We start from the raw sequence: 17,628 nt of genomic DNA, 5'->3' as shown, positions 1-17,628 counted from the left end.
TACACCAACAACCTGAAAACAGCTTTCGCGTCCCGTACCTACCCTCCCGACCTGGTACAGAAGCAAATAACCAGAGCCACTTCCTCATCTCCTCAAACCCGGAACCTCCCACAGAAGAACCCCAAAAGTGCCCCACTTGTGACAGGGTACTTTCCAGGACTGGATCAGACTTTGAATGTGGCTCTCCAGCAGGGATACGACTTCCTCAAATCCTGCCCTGAAATGAGATCCATCCTTCATTAAATCCTCCCCACTCCACCTAGAGTGTCTTTCCGCTGTCCACCTAACCTTCGTAACCTCTTAGTTCATCCCTATGAAATCCCCAAACCACCTTCCCTACCCTCTGGCTCCTACCCTTGTAACCGCCCCCGGTGTAAAACCTGTTCCATGCACCCTCCCACCACCACCTACTTCAGTCCTGTAACCCGGAAGGTGTACACGATCAAAGGCAGAGCCACATGTGAAAGCACCCACGTGATCTACCAACTGACCTGCCTACACTGTGAAGCCTTCTATGTGGGAATGACCAGCAAAAAACTGTCCATTCGCATGAGTGGACACAGTCAGACAGTGTTTGTTGGTAATGAGGATCACCCTCTGGCTAAACATGCCTTGGTGCACGGCCAGCACATATTGGCACAGTGCTACACCGTCCAGGTTATCTGGATACTTCCCACTAACACCAACCTGTCAGAACTCCGGAGATGGGAACTTGCCCTTCAGCATATCCTCTCTTCTCGCTATCCGCCAGGCCTCAACCACCGCTAATTTCAAGTTGCCGCCACTCGTACCTCACCTGTCTTTCAACAACATCTTTGCCTCCTTACTTCCACCTCGACTGACATCTCTGCCCAAACTCTTTGCCTTTACAAATGTCTAAATGTGTCTGTGTATATGCGGATGGATATGTGTGGGTGTGCGAGTGTATACCTGTCCTTTTTTCCCCCTAAGGTAAGTCTTTCCGCTCCCGGGATTGGAATGGCTCCTTACCCTCTCCCTTAAAACCCACATCCTTTCATCTTTCCCTCTCCTTCCCTGTGTCCTGACGACGCAACCGTTTGTTGCGAAAGCTTGAATTTTGTGTGTGTGTTTGTGTTTGTTTGTGTGTCTATCGACCTGCCAGCGCTTTTGTTTGGTAAGTCTCATCATCTTTCTAGAGGGAAACATTCCACATAGGAAAAATATATCTAAAAACAAAGATGATGTGACTTACCAAATGAAAGTGCTGGCAGGTCGATAGACACACAAACAAACACAAACATACACACAAAATTCTAGCTTTTGCAACCAACGGTTGCCACGTCAGGAAAGAGGGAAGGAGAGGGAAAGACAAAAGGATTTGGGTTTTAAGGGAGAGGGTAAGGAGTCATTCCAATCCCGGGAGCGGAAAGACTTACCTTGGGGGAAAAAAGGACAGGTATACACTCGCACACACACACATATCCATCCGCATATACACAGGCACAAGCAGACATTTTCAATGTCATTTTCAATATATATATATATATATATATATATATATATATATATATATATATATATATATACACACACACTCCTGGAAATGGAAAAAAGAACACTTTGACACCGGTGTGTCAGACCCACCATACTTGCTCCGGACACTGCAAGAGGGCTGTACAAGCAATGATCACACGCACGGCACAGCGGACACACCAGGAACCGCGGTGTTGGCCGTCGAATGGCGCTAGCTGTGCAGCATTTGTGCACCACCGCCGTCAGTGTCAGCCAGTTTGCCGTGGCATACGGAGCTCCATCGCAGTCTTTAACACTGGTAGCATGCCGCGACAGTGTGGATGTGAACCGTATGTGCAGCTGACGGACTTTGAGCAAGGGCGTATAGTGGGCATGCGGGAGGCCGGGTGGACGTACCGCCGAATTGCTCAAACGTGGGGCGTGACGTCTCCACAGTACATCGATGTTGTCGCCAGTGGTCGGCGGAAGGTGCACGTGCCCGTCGACCTGGGACCGGACCGCAGCGACGCACGGATGCACGCCAAGACCATAGGATCCTACGCAGTGCTGTAGGGGACCGCACCGCCACTTCCCAGAAAATTAGGGACACTGTTGCTCCTGGGGTATCGGCGAGGACCATTCGCAACCGTCTCCATGATGCTGGGCTACGGTCCCGCACACCGTTAGGCCGTCTTCCGCTCACGCCCCAACATCGTGCAGCCCGCCTCCAGTGGTGTTGCGACAGGCGTGAATGGAGGGACGAATGGAGACGTGTCGTCTTCAGCGATGAGAGTCGCTTCTGCCTTGGTGCCAATGATGGTCGTATGCGTGTTTGGCGCCGTGCAGGTGAGCGCCACAATCAGGACTGCATACGACCGAGGCACACAGGCCCAACACCCGGCATCATGGTGTGGGGAGCGATCTCCTACACTGGCCGTACACCACTGGTGATTGTCGAGGGGACACTGAATAGTGCACGGTACATCCAAACCGTCATCGAACCCATCGTTCTACCATTCCTAGACCGGCAAGCGAACTTGCTGTTCCAACAGGACAATGCACGTCCGCATGTAACCCGTGCCACCCAACGTGCTCTAGAAGGTGTAAGTCAACTAACCTGGCCAGCAATATCTCCGGATCTGTCCCCCATTGAGCATGTTTGGGACTGGATGAAGCGTCGTCTCACGCGGTCTGCACGTCCAGCACGAACGCCGGTCCAACTGAGGCGCCAGGTGGAAATGGCATGGCAAGCCGTTCCACAGGACTACATCCAGCATCTCTACGATCGTCTCCATGGGAGAATAGCAGTCTGCATTGCTGCGAAAGGTGGATATACACTGTACAAGTGCCGACATTGTGCATGCTCTGTTGCCTGTGTCTATGTGCCTGTGGTTCTGTCAGTGTGATCATGTGATGTATCTGACCCCAGGAATGTGTCAATAAAGTTTCCCCTTCCTGGGACAATGAATTCACGGTGTTCTTATTTCAATTTCCAGGAGTGTATATATATTTAAAAAGAAAGATGATGAGACTTACCAAACAAAAGCGCTGGCAGGTCGATAGACACACAAACAAACACAAACATACACACAAAATTCTAGCTTTCGCAACCAACGGTTGCCTCGTCAGGAAAGAGGGAAGGAGAAGGAAAGACAAAAGGATATGGGTTTTAAGGGAGAGGGTAAGAAGTCATTCCAATCCCGGGAGCGGAAAGACTTACCTTAGGGGGAAAAAAGGACAGGTATACACTCGCACACACACACATATCCATCCACACATACACAGACACAAGCAGACATTTGTAAAGGCAAAGAGTTTGGGCAGAGCTGTCAGTCGGGACGGAAGTACAGAGGCAAAGATGATGTTGAAAGACAGGTGAGGTATGAGCGGCGGCAGATTGAAATTAGAAATTAGTGGAGATTGAGGCCTGGCGGATAGCGAGAAGAGAGGATATGCTGAAGGGCAAGTTCCCACCTCCGGAGTTCTGACAGGACGAAACAACACCACTCCTTTAATACGTTTTTTCGAAATTCTCTCGAAATTTTCCCGAATTTCTCCGTCCTTTAACGTGATTTAGCGGCAACACAACCACCTAACCTTTTTGCACATCGCTGTCTACCAACCCAAGTTCAATACAAGATCAGCTTAACCAACACTTTTTCGCCTTTTTTCATACCAGATCTCCAATTGCTTTCTAGTTCACCTTTCTCTCTCCCCATATATTTCTATCTTTCTTTTTCATTTCAACCTCAAAAAGATCCTTTCGTCTTTCCCTCTCCTTCCCTCTTTCCTGATGAGGCAACAGTTTGTTGCGAAAGCTTGAATTTTGTGTGTATGTTTGTGTTCATTTGTGTGTCTGTCGACCTGCCAGCACTTTCATTTGGTAAGTCACATCATCTTTGTCTTTAGATATATTTTTCCTTCGTGGAATGTTTCCTTCTATTATATATATATATATATATATATATATATATATATATATATATATATATCCGCTAATTTCAAGTTGCCGCCACTCATACCTCACCTGTCATTCAACAACGTCTTTGCCTCAGCACTTCTGCCTCGACTGACATCTCTGCCCAAACTCTTTGTCTTTAAATATGTCTGCTTGTGTCTGTATATGTGTGGATGGATATGTGTGTGCGTGCGAGTGTATACCCGTCTTTTTTTCCCCCTAAGGTAAGTCTTTCCGCTCCCGGGACTGGAATGACTCCTTACCCTCTCCCTTAAAACCCACATCCTTTCATCTCTCCCTCTCCTTCCCTCTTTCCTGATGAGGCAACAGTTTGTTGCGAAAGCTTGAATTTTGTGTGTATGTTTGTGTTCGTATGTGTGTCTGTCGACCTGCCAGCACTTTCATTTGGTAAGTCACATCATCTTTGTTTTTAGGTATATATATATATATATATATATATATATATATATATATATATATATATAATAGAAGGAAACATTCCATGAAGGAAAAATATACCTAAAAACAAAGATGATGTGACTTACCAAATGAAAGTGCTGGCAGGTAGACAGACACACAAACTAACACAAACATACACACAAAATTCAAGCTTTCGCAACAAACTGTTGCCTCATCAGGAAAGAGGGAAGGAGAGGGAAAGACGAAAGGATGTGGGTTTTAAGGGAGAGGGTAAGGAGTCATTCCAGTCCCGGGAGCGGAAAGAATTACCTTATGGGGAAAAAGGACGGGTATACACTCGCACACACACACATATCCATCCACACATATACAGACACAAGCAGACATATTTAAAGACCATATATATATATATATATATATATATATATATATGGTTATAATAGAAGGAAACATTCCATGAAGGAAAAATATACCTAAAAACAAAGATGATGTGACTTACCAAATGAAAGTGGTGCTGGCAGGTCGACAGACACACAAACGAACACAAATACACACACAAAAGTCAAGCTCTCGCAACAAACTGTTGCCTCATCAGGAGAGAGGGAAGGAAAGGGAAAGACGAAAGGATGTGGGTTTTAAGGGAGAGGATAAGGAGTCATTCCAGTCCCGGGAGCGGAAAGACTTACCTTAGGGGGAAAAAAGGACGGGTATACACTCGCACACACACACACATATCCATCCACATTTTCCATTGTTTTGTTCAATATAACACACATAGTTACATAATCTGAGTAAACATCACCAAGCAAAACTGAAAATAAATGGAATTACCTACGTCTATCCTATGCGTACAGCAAACATTTATGTACTCACTGTTTCTGGTCTGGGGTGATGTGAGCAATTGGTAGGATGGGCCTAAAAGCCAGAGCCGAAAATTGAGGAGCACCAGTTGACATCAGGGGTTGCATTAGTTCTGGAGGGGTGGATCCTGTGGCTGGAAATATGAATACAGTTTTGAAAAAGAAACAACATTTGTTGTTGTAGAGTACAGATTGTGATGTACTACTGTAATTTAACATGGGTTTTGTCCCAATGAGATCGAAATTTAACACACAAATATAGACCATTAATTTTCCTTTCAGCTTTCTTTCCATTGGTTTTACACTTTTCTACAGTACCCACAGCAATTCAGAGCTCGAACAGGTAACCGTGGGAACAGTTACATCATTTACCCACCAGATGAAATAACATCAGCTTGTATCAGAAACTACAAGATAATCTTAAACATTCTGCAGAAAGGAACTGATCAAAACGTTCTCCCACACCAATTAAAGTTTGATTACATTTTCAACAGTTCAATACACCAAATTTCAATTTCTCAGTTGCTCTAAGACATGAGACATCTCATTACGTTATAGAGTGCTTTAGTTACTGTATATTTTACATAATGGTTTTAATATTGTACATTGTTGTGTGTCTATTCTATTGACATTAAATAGGATGAGACACGAACTACTGAGTTTAACAACTCGTATTCTATCCTTAATAGTCCTGATGTTAATGGTATAATGTTAATGTTATCTTAAAGAAGCAACACTGTTTTTCTTTGATTTGTGTTATCTTCCATTCTTCAGATGCTTCGGCTTTTGCTGTTTATTCTGTGAGTGTAGTGTTGTCTGCCATTCGTTGTAAGTTGTTCCACATTACAATAAACTCTGCACAAACAGGATTATTTTTATGCTTCATTTACTGCTCCTGATCACAGGTTACGGGTCCAGGTGCACAGGTCTGTTTTACAGTGTAATGGCAGAGCTTTGTTTTGTGGTGTCATGTGTAATAGAAAAATTTGACATTACTGACATCATGTTGACATGGCACAATGTAACAATCTATGCATCAGTTTCAGTGTTTAAAGTTGTCTGGAGAGGAAAACTGGGGCAGGGTGGAAATTCCAAATGGAAGTGATATTTAGAGGGAAAGGCATTTTAGATATTGTCAACAACACTCTTATTAAGCCACCATAGCAGAAACAAGCTGAAGCAAAAACATGGCTGGAAAAGGATGCAAAAGCACAGAACTTATTGTGATACGGATGGAGGTTGCACCACTCACTCATCTATGTTTGTGCAGGATGTCAGCCGGCATGTGGACGATACTGAACACTGCAAATTGGATTGAATTTTATTTGATCCTGTAAGATTACATTGTGTACAGTAAATGTATGTGTAATATAGGACATGTCAAAGTATTAACAATCATTATCACTTATTTTCTACGTCTTTAACTTACATTTTTACATAATTGATAATGAATAACAATATATACGAATTTAATGGCATAAGTATTCTGCAACACTGTAAAACTCTTTTTCTATGAGATAGTCTTTAACTTTCTTTGGAAAGTCATTGTGAAGTACACTATCTTGCAGGTTTTTAGGCAGACTTCTTAGTAGTCTGATACCAGAGTACTGGGGTCCTTTTTCTGGCATTGCCAGTCGGTGGGGTATGCTCCGTACTTCATTCTTCCTTCTTGTATTGTGGGTGTGTACACTAGCATTTGTAATCCAGTCCTCACTACCTTTTGTGATGTACATTATTGTTTTGTATATATACAATGATGAAAAAGTTAAGATACCTAAATTCTTGAAACAGTTTCTGCACGTTTCAGAGGTCTTTCTTCTTAAAATGGTCCTAATTGCTTTTTTTTTTGTAATGTGAACACTCATTTTGTCTCTTGTTTGTTTGAGTTTCCCCCCACAGTCACTCCATACTATAAGTATGGTTCGAAAAGTCCATGATACACTGTACACAGAAGGTTCTTGTCTGAATTCTGTGATAGCTGCATCATTAAGAATATGACAGAGCTCAGTTTCTTACAGACATCATTAATATGTTTTTTCCATTTCAGTTCATTATCCACAAGAATACCTAAGAATCTAGCAGATTCTACTTCTTCCAGCCTTGTTCCATCAACCTCTAAATCCATGTCTACAGCCTTTTCCTTGTTTTTAAACACTGCATACATAGTCTTTTTTAGATATATAACCAGTTCATTTTCCAACAGCCATTGAGCTGTGACATTTGCAGATATGTATGCTCTTCTCTCAAGCTGTTCCATATTTTGGTCACTATTTAGTATTGTCATGTCATCAGCATACAATATTTTCTTTTCTTCCTCCTCAACACCTATATCATTAACAAACACATTAAATAACAATTGCCCCATTACCGAACCCTGTGGCACTCCATATTTAATGGGTTTGGTTTCTGATTGGTATGAGTTTCCTAATGATACATACTGCTTGCGGTTGCACAAGTATGATTTTATCCATTCACCTGGTTGCCCTCGAATGCCATAGTTGCTTAATTTTTGTATCAGCATTTCATGGTCAATGGTGTCAAATGCCTTTGAAAGATCCAGAAACATTGCAGAGACAACCTTTTTCTCATCTAAGAACTGTAAAATGTATTCTGTTAGACTGCCAATAGCTGATTCTGTAGATTTACCCTTTCTGAAACCATGTTGTGAGGGTATGAGAATGTTATGTTTGTCCAAATAGTTAACTAATCTGGTATACATAAGCATTTCTAGGATTTTTGAGAAACCTGATATCAGTGAAACTGGTCTGTAGTTGTTGGGATCATCCTTATACCCTTTCTTGTACACTGGCACTACCTTCATACCTTCAATTCTTTTGGAAAAACTGCATCTCTGAAAGAACAGTTTGCTATGTTCAGCAGTGGTGTTATTATGTCCTCACTTACCAGCTTTATTACATGATTTGATATTTCATCATCACCAGCTGATTTCTTAGACTTCAGTTTCTGTATAGTTTTCCGCAATTCATCTTCCGTGACTGGTCTTAAGAACATAGTACTGAATGATCTTTTTGGTACCTTAATACCCTTCTGTTTTTGACTATTTCTTTCCAATTTTAAGTTTTCTACTACACTGGTGTAGTTATTATTCAGTATGTTTGCTATTTCCATACCATCTGTGACCACTGTGTTGTCTATTTTAATTGACCTAATACCTTCTTCTTTGTTTGACCCATCTTTTTCCTTTCTTTCAGCATTTATTGCATTCCAAGCTGCCTTTGCCTGTTTTTTGAATTCGTTATGGTGGTGTCAATTGCTCTCGCTTTGGCTTCTCTTGTTGTTTTTCTATACTTCTTTTTTAACATTTTATAGTTTTCAGCTTCGCCCATCCGTCTCACGTCCTGAAGCTTCCTTCACTGTTCTAGAATTTCACTGGTAATCCATTGTGTTTGATCTTGCTACCTTTCTTGTCTCTTTACTTTGGGAAATGCTACATTAAAAGGTACTTAATTGTTGAAACAAATGCATCATATTTTTCATGTACACTCTGGGCCTGTAGGGTTTCATTCCAGGTTTCCTTGCTTAACATTGTTCTAAAGATGTTGATATTTTGTTCGCTGATGATCCTAATTTCTTTGGTTGTTTGTTTTGGTTCTGATACTGTGTCATTACTTCTGCAAAAGCTGATTAGTTATCCATGATGATCAGATATTTCTGTATGAACTACATGTGACTCATAGTAACACATATTAGTAATTATGTTGTCAATAACTCTCTCACTTTGTGAAGTCACTCTTGTTGGTGCAGTTATTGTTACTTTCATGTTATGCTGTATTAACAATTCTTCAAAATCCTGCCTTATTTTTGTGTCTTTTCCCATGTCAATGTTGAAGTCTCCACATATAATAAGATTTCTCTTCATATTCATTCTCAATAAGCTAGCATTTTTTTCCCAGAAATATGCTAATATTGCCACATGGTGACCTGTACACACAAAACACTCTGAAATCCTCTGTCACTATACCAGTAACTTCAAAGTCTTTTTCTCTAGCTATGGGCAATGTAGCAGCTTCACTGTTTACATTATTTGATAGAGTACCTGTTTTAATATATATACAAACGCCACCACCCTTATATTTAGATCTGCAGAAGTAACTAGCAAGTTTGTAGTCCTTCATTGCAACATTATGTATTTTACTTTCAGTTAGTCCATGTTCACTTATGCATAATATGTCTGGTCTTACGTCACTCAGGAGTACTTCTGCTTCTGATTTTTTGTTACCAAAGTATTGAATATTTTGATGAAGTACTTTTATGTACTTTTCTTTTGTTGGTTTACATGAAGTGAGCTGTATTCTGGGGCAAATTCTTTAGTATCGTCTTTTTTTGTATGGTGCTTATATTTTTCTTTTCCAGCTAGAGTGGACGATTTTTCACCCCCTTCAGGCCATATTAGTTTTCCTTGCTTCTAATGATTTTGCAGACATCTGCAAACATTCTGCTGAATGTTATAGACCCCAGTATATTTAAATGCAAGCCATCCTTCGCTAGTGTAGTAACACTGTTCATGTTTACATCGCACTTCACTTAGCGTAGACCGGGACTGTGTCCTAGGCATGCCTGATGTTAACTGACTGGGCACGGCCCGTGCTGCCTGAGTTGTTGTTGTTACGCCGGCAGAGGTCGCGGCCGAATTCTCCCTGGTGGACGGGACTCTACTTGCGGCAACTACCGTCCATGACGCGGCGTGCCGATGTGCGCCTCCCGCGATCTTTCTGGTGGCTACTGCAGCTAGTGAGTTTTCACATAGCAGTTTGTTTGGGTCTATAAAAATTTCCCCAAGACGATCACATTGTTCTTTAAGAGCACAGTTTATTTTGGCGATATATTTTTCACTCACCGACCTTCTGTTTATAATTCCGCTCAGTATCAGCCGAGATCCTGCATACATATTTCTTGCAGAACGAATCTTATTTCGTTTGCCAAAAAAAAGTCTGCAGTGAGTATTCATCCACTTCACCAACAGTTTTTCTCATTCCAATTTGGTGATGACTCGGTGGATACAGCTATCTTGAAAATAGAAGAAATAAACACAAAATTGAAGCAAGCGGGCGAACCACTTTCAGATAAAATGATTTAATGAAAGTGTTAATTTCACAGCCAGAGCATTCCATTCAGCATGGGAGTCAGTCCCCTTTGAGAAGCAAATGTTTTATGAGTTAACATCAACATTGCTCATTGAGGAAGAGACAACTAATCAATCTGATTTGACATAGGAAGCTTTTGCCTGTGTAAGAAGAAATTACCTGTTATGCTTGTGGTAAGGAGGACCATTATGCAAAGGACTGTAAAAGTAAAGTGAAGAAAGAAGTGAGAAGCTGCAATTATTGTAAGAAAAGAGGTCATTTGAAATCAGATTGCAGGCTGTTTAAATTGAAGGAAGGCAAAAAGGCCCAGTATGTAAATGCCTTTATGTGTATGGATCAAGGAGTTGACCTAGAATATTGTTGGATCATGGATACAGGTGCTAGAGAGCATATGTGCAGTAAGAGAGAACTGTTTACAAAACTGGACAGTGTACAAATCTCAATGAAAGTTACTGTGCGTGACAATAAACTTCTTGATGTGATTGGGTGTGGTGCTGTGGAATGTGTGCATGGAACGGAGTTAAACTTATCAGAACAGTACTTATTGGAGTGGTTTTTGTGCCTGAACTGAAATTCAATCTGTTTTCTGTAGGAACTGTGTTAGATGAAGATATATGTTTAGTGCCAAACAAGGAATAATGTGAATTCTTGAACAGTAAAGGTGAAGTTCGTGCATTATCCAAACTTGCCAACAAAATGTATATTGTTTTCACTAAATGGAACACAATCAAAACTGTCAATGGTTAGTTTGACGTGTGGTTGACAGTAATGACACTGGCTAATGGGTAATGACACTAGTGAGCTTTTGTCAGTCAATATTGATAGTGGCTTGGTCAAGTTGTCTAAACGTCTTGAAAACTTGAGTGTTTGGCACAAAAAATTGTGACACCAAAGCATTATCCATGTGGAAGAGCTTTTGTCATGTAAAGGAGTGAGCTTCATTGATGACTTTGTCACTTGTGAAGAATATTTGGCAGGTAAAAACAAATCGCTTGCCTTTTTCTGCCAGTTCATCAAGAGCTAATGCCCCACTTGAACAGGTTCATCCAGACATCTGTGAACCTGTGGAGCTGCATTCACTCGGAGGAGCAAGATATTTTTTGCTTTTGAAGGATGACTACTCTGGTTATAGCAAAGTATTTTTTATGTAACAAAAGAATGAAGTTAATGGTTTGATTAGGAATTTTATTGCAAAAGCTGAGAGAGAAACTGGTCTGAAAATTAAAGTTCTGAGGAGTTATTTATTTATTTATTTATTTATTTCGTGTTCCATAGATCCATATGGAAACATATCCCTGGATATAGAACGAGTCAAGTTTTTTTACAGATTATTGTCTTGTGCACAGATACATTGATCTTATCATTAGATTAAAGAAACTGTGAAGTTTAGCATATACCCTTACATATTAGTTAAGATACAGGACTTCTGAAGGAATATACAGTCATACATAAATTTGGGTATTGTTCTTAAGTTATACAGGTGTCATATACAGACATACATAAATTTGGGTATTGTATTAAGTTACACTGTACTTACAGAGTATGATTAATCAATTGTAGAGGTCACACAGTAAGGTTTAAGCACAAACAAGAGATTTTATGCATTTTTGCTAAGAAATTCATCAAAACTGTAACCAGATTCATCTAAAATGAACTGCTTCAGATTTTCTTTAAACTTTGGCATGTTTCCGACCAGTTCTTTAATGTGTGGTGGGAGGGCATTAAAAATCTTGGTGCCACTGTATAAAACCCCCTTCTGGACCACGCTTTTCGTTTTTAGCTCATAATGAATACCCAGTTTCCTTCGTATGTTATAACTATGGTATGAGCTATTGATTTTGAATAAGTTGCTATTTTTTGAAACAAAGCACATCAGGGAAAAAATATATTGGGCAGGTATTGTAAGGATTTGTAGAGCTCTAAACAGATCCCTGCACGAGTGCCTAGGATGTACTGCACACATAATTCTTATTGCTTGCTTCTGTGCATGGAACACTTTTTTTTGCTATTGGTTGATTTCCCCGAAATATTATACCATAGGCCATAAGTTGGTGAAAATAGCCAAAATATGCAGTTTTTATTGTGCTCATTTCCCTAGTGTCTGAAATTATTCTTAAGGCAAACATTGCACAGATCTTGAATATGATGGTGCCGCTTCATTTTGCTATCCATATGCAGACCCAAGAACTTGGAGGACTCAACCTTCAAAATCTCATGCTCACCCAGTTTAGGTTCATTTCATTAGTAACATTTGTGTTAGAAGAGAAATAAATGTAATTTGTCTTTTTTAGGTTGATTGTAAAGGCCGCTTCCCACTAGGGCTGCCGCGCGTCAGCGGCGTGGTTGCCATGGAAACGGCATCAGCGGCACGGCGCGGCAGGCTCTGCATCGCGGTTTGACCATGTCGAACCGCTTCCGCTGCCGCGTGCCGCGCTCCAGGTGCGCGCCGCCAATCACAGAACGCGCTGAGCGTGACGTCAGGTACGGAACCCCGGGCCACGCGAACTTTCGCCGAACCGCTGGCGCGGACGCGGCGGCAGCTATGAAATACTTATCATCCGATTCCAAGGAAACTATTCAGTAGAAAAATTTGATTCTTGGGCATGTTACAGCCTGATATCTTCTCTTGATAAAGAACCAAATTTCTTTTCGTTATTCGTGGTGGTTACTTGCTGTATTGCATTTACGTAAACTTTTACATGAAATTTTAATGAGTGTGCAGAGGTAAAAACACATTGCGTGGACTTTGCGTACAGTTCATTTTAGGTAATACATTATTGCATATGAAATTTAGTCAACATATCGAAATTGTTTTTAAAGCTGAGAGCAGATCGATAGCTATCACCGTTCTCGAGATATTGACTGATATGTCGGCGGACGGGCTGTGCCGTGACCGCAGGCGGCTCGCTCGCGACGCGACCGCTACTTCGTCCTGCTCGTCGTAAACCATGTGGTTGTATCAACCGCAAATTTCGTAAACGGTTCAAGAAATCGAAACGTGTTTTTTTGCAAACGATAACTTGTGAAAAGTCATGTATTTCGTCGCATGATAAATATCCTAAATCTGTTTATCTACCGAGATATGAAAGTAACTACAGTTTTTCAGAAGGGATAGATGAATTTTTTAAACAGCATTTAATAGCATGTGGAATGAGAAGTTAAACTGAAACTAATTTGCTGGTATGTCATAAGATGTAATTTACTAAATATCTACATCTATTGATTATTTCCTTGGGTAAGTAACAAACTTTTTTTTCTTTATCCAGTGTACTTGACTGATTCAAGACACGTTTTGCCTTTTACTTTAAGGCATCTTTGGTGGAATCTAGAATGATTCAGTTTAGTTTTGATATGTGATACTTGCAGATTACAAAACAGTTCACATCTTTTTTTACGTGCACGACTGATTACTTACAGTGAATCGAGTTTTTGGCGGACATATACGTTTCCTCTCACCTGGTCACATGCTGGAGGTTGAACTAAAACTTAGATTATGGAACATAAGCACATTTTCATGTTTGCTATCTTTTTTCTTCTGTCACTAGCAGTAGACGTTTTACCGAAAACTCTGATTTGAAGTCGTAACTACAGTGTGTTCACCTCATGTCCGTTCCTGTCTGGTTTGTTTGTGTACATGTTGCCAACCTGCAGAATTATATGCTGAAAACTAATGTTTGTTTATTTTTGTTCTCCTTATATCTGTATGTGTGTGTGGCTAGCCAGTGATAGTTATAGAAAGCTGAAAGTGAATCCAGTAGTTGTCAGACAGTGGTTGAAAGATTTGTTGTTCAGCTGATTTCAGTTTTGGTTTAAATGTTTTGTGGAGGAGTGCATGGAAGAGTAAATTCACTGCTTGCATTAATAGATAAAATAGTAGAAAAGTATTTCAACAGATGATTATTATCAGAATAGTATCACCCGACCCCTTTGTCCTCACTCTTTGACGCCCCATAATACGTACTCTCAACTAACCCCTATTGTTGTCAAAGTTGTGCCGTAATTTCCTCTTCCTCCTCTATTTAATTCCGTACCTCTTCTTTAGTCACACGATCCTCGTATCTAATGTTCAGCATTCTTATGAATCACCACGTTTTGAAAGCGTCCATTGTCTTCTTGACAGAACTGTTCATCGTCCACATTTCACTTACATACAAGGCTGCACTCCACACAAATACCTTTGTAAAATAGTATTCAACCATTAGAATTTATATTCGGCGTGAACAAATTTTCTTTTTCAGAATGCTTTTCCTGCTATTGACAGTCTTCAGTCAAGGTTTGCGTCTGCACCAGGAAATGCCTTACAATTTAAAATCTTGTTTCGAAAACTGTTCCAAATATGTATTATTCTTTCATGATTCTTAAGCAAGGTGCTGGCGATGATCACATTATGCTCTGTGGGAAATTCTATCAGGTGGCTTCCACTTTCATCCCTTCCACCTAGTCTTTGTGTTCTTACTGTTTTCGTGTACCTGCTACCGTATCACATTTTAAATTTTTGTCTCGCTTAACTATCTGAATAATCTCTTTTGTCGGACATTGTTTCAATGTGTTAGGTGATAGTGAACAATTGTGAATGGTAGTCATGAAATCTGTTTATGGTGAAATGAGAAAACATGAATAATGAAATATGTGAAAGGGTACATTGTACAGAAAATGAAAAATTGGTATGTCTTCACCCAACTTTGTCTTTCCTTCATGTAGGTGTAAGATATAGTTAATCAAATGCACCGCGCATTTCAGTGGGTCCTGCCCCGTACCTCAGTGGCTGTCCGTCATTGGCTACCGCTAACGTCTGCCGCTTCCAGATGGGAACGCCAATTCCGCGAGCCGCCGCGTCAACGCGGAAAATGCTTGCCGCTGCCATTGCCGCACGCCGCGCTGCCGCGCTCTAGTGGGAACCGGCCTTAAGGCCATTGGCTTCAAACCAGTTTGTCAAATCTGCAAAAGCTTTATTTGCAACCTCATTTGACATATTCCCTTACAGATTATTAACTGATAAAGTGGTGTCATCAGCAAACATGAGTATTTTCCCATATTCTGTACATAGTACTAAGTCATTTATAAATATTAGAAAGAGCAGTGGGCCCAATACTGAGCCTTGAGATACTCATGCAGTAATGGAGCCCCATTCTGAAGATACCTGGCCACCATGCAGTCCTTCCACGATTACTTTCTGCTTTCTACCACACAGATGGGATTGAAGCCAAATGCCTATGGTTCCACCCATTCCTAGGGTCTTGGCTTTACTCAAGAGAATATGGTGACTTACACTGTCAAAAGCTTTTGACAGGTCACAAAATATTCCAACTGTCATCATATTATTATTTATGGCTTCCATAACATTGTCAACAAAGGCATGTATTGCATCCACAGTTGATACCCCTTTCCGAAATCCAAACTAGCTACTGCTGAGGATGTTATATTTACTAAGATGCTCAACCATTCTGCTATGCATCAATTTCTCTAGTACCTTGGAGAAAACTGAGAGTAATGAAATTGGTCGATAGTGTGTAGCCTCAGTCTTTTCTCCATTTTTATAAATTAGTCGTATAAGCCCATATTTTAGCCTGTCAGGAAAAACATCTTCCAATGACACGTTACTAATGTGGCAGAGGACTGTACTTATTTCTTTACAACAGTATTTCAGTAACTTGCTGGAAATGTTGTCAACTCCAGCAGAATTTTTACATTTTAAAGACATAATTATTTTTTCTAATTCTATCACTGTGGTTTTTCAAAGATGCATTTCATCTATTTTGTTAGTTAAGGGGTTATGCAAGTATTCTGTAGCTTTCTTTACAGAACCCTGGCATCCCATTTGGTTGGTGACTGTTAGGAAATGATTGTTAAAGATATTAGCCACCATTTCGGGAGCATCCACTGAAAGGCTCCCAGTTCTTAAGCTAATCACTTCTTTGGCAGATAGGCTTTTCCCCATCTCGCTTTTAACATATTTCCATATGGTTTTCATTTTGTTATTTGATTTGTCAATTTCCTTTTTTAGATACATACTTTTAGATTTCTGGATCACCTTCCTTAATATCTTAGAATACACTTTATATTGCCCTATCACTGCAGTATTGTTAGATTGTCTGGCCGAGGCATACAATTCTCTTTTACTGGACTGGACTGTAGTTTATGAATACTGACTTGGATGCATTTTTGAGTAAAAATGGTGTAACTCATCTAAGATGTGTTGTGTACACACCACATCAAAATGGAAGAGCTGAAAGGGAAGTTCACACCTCGGTTGAAGCTGCTCATTTCTATGATTTCAGGAATGCCCAAATATTTGTGGGCTGAAGCAATTAACATGGTGGTTTAGAAGGTAGAAGGTAAAACTCCTTTTGAAGCATTTTATGGCAAGATTTAACCTTAGCAGATTTAAAAATATTTGGAACTTGTGTGTCTGTCCTTGCATCCAAAGAAAGGAGAAGACTGCAACTAGACCCCAAAAACAAGTTCGGTTTATTTAGGGGTTATGATGATGATGTGAAGGGGTACAGAATATTTATAACTTCCATGAAGAGAACTGAGGTGCATCGACATGTATTTTTCTTGCACCAGCAGTACCTTAAAGGGAGAGGGAAACTGATGTTCATGTAAAAGAATCAGATCCTATTTGTTGTGATGGAGAGAACATACATAAAGCTTCAAATTTGGAGAAACAGAAATAAGAAATGAGGACTGAGGTTGTAGAAGAAAATGAAAGTCAGCCTAGAGAAGAACAAGAAATCAGTGAAGACAGTGAAAACAGAGACATTTCTTTTGAGATTGCAGAGGAAGACGTATTCTTTGTTGACAAGAAGACATACAATCTTAGACCCAAGAGTAAAAGTCAACACTCAAATTACTTGGAGGATTATGCATTGGGGCTGTTGACAGCAGTGGATGATGATGACCCCAGTACCTACACTGAAGCAATGTCTATAAGTGAAGCTAAAAATTGGAAAGATGCTGTAGCAATAGAGCTGAAAGCCCTGGAAGAAAATGACACCTGGGATCATGTATGCAAGCCAAATGACTGTGATGTTATTGACACAAAGTGAGCTTTTAGATGAAAAAGGTAAAGTTGTTTCTTATAAAGCTAGTCTTGTGGAAAAGGTTTCCAACAAAACTTGTCTTATTCAGAGATATACATTCCAGTAGCAAAACTATCTTTAGTGACACTTTCTCTGGTTTTTTATTATGAGAATAACTTTCCCATAAATCAACTGGGCGGTAGTAGAGCATTTCTCTATGGAGAGATAGCTAGAGAATTTAATGTTAATTTACTTACTGGATGTTGCAGTAAAATGAATGGTAAAGTTTG

Source organism: Schistocerca cancellata, chromosome 10 (genome assembly GCF_023864275.1).
Source record: "Schistocerca cancellata isolate TAMUIC-IGC-003103 chromosome 10, iqSchCanc2.1, whole genome shotgun sequence".
In the NCBI taxonomy this organism is placed as follows: Eukaryota; Metazoa; Arthropoda; class Insecta; order Orthoptera; family Acrididae; genus Schistocerca; species Schistocerca cancellata.
Note: the sequence above shows the minus strand (reverse complement) of the source record.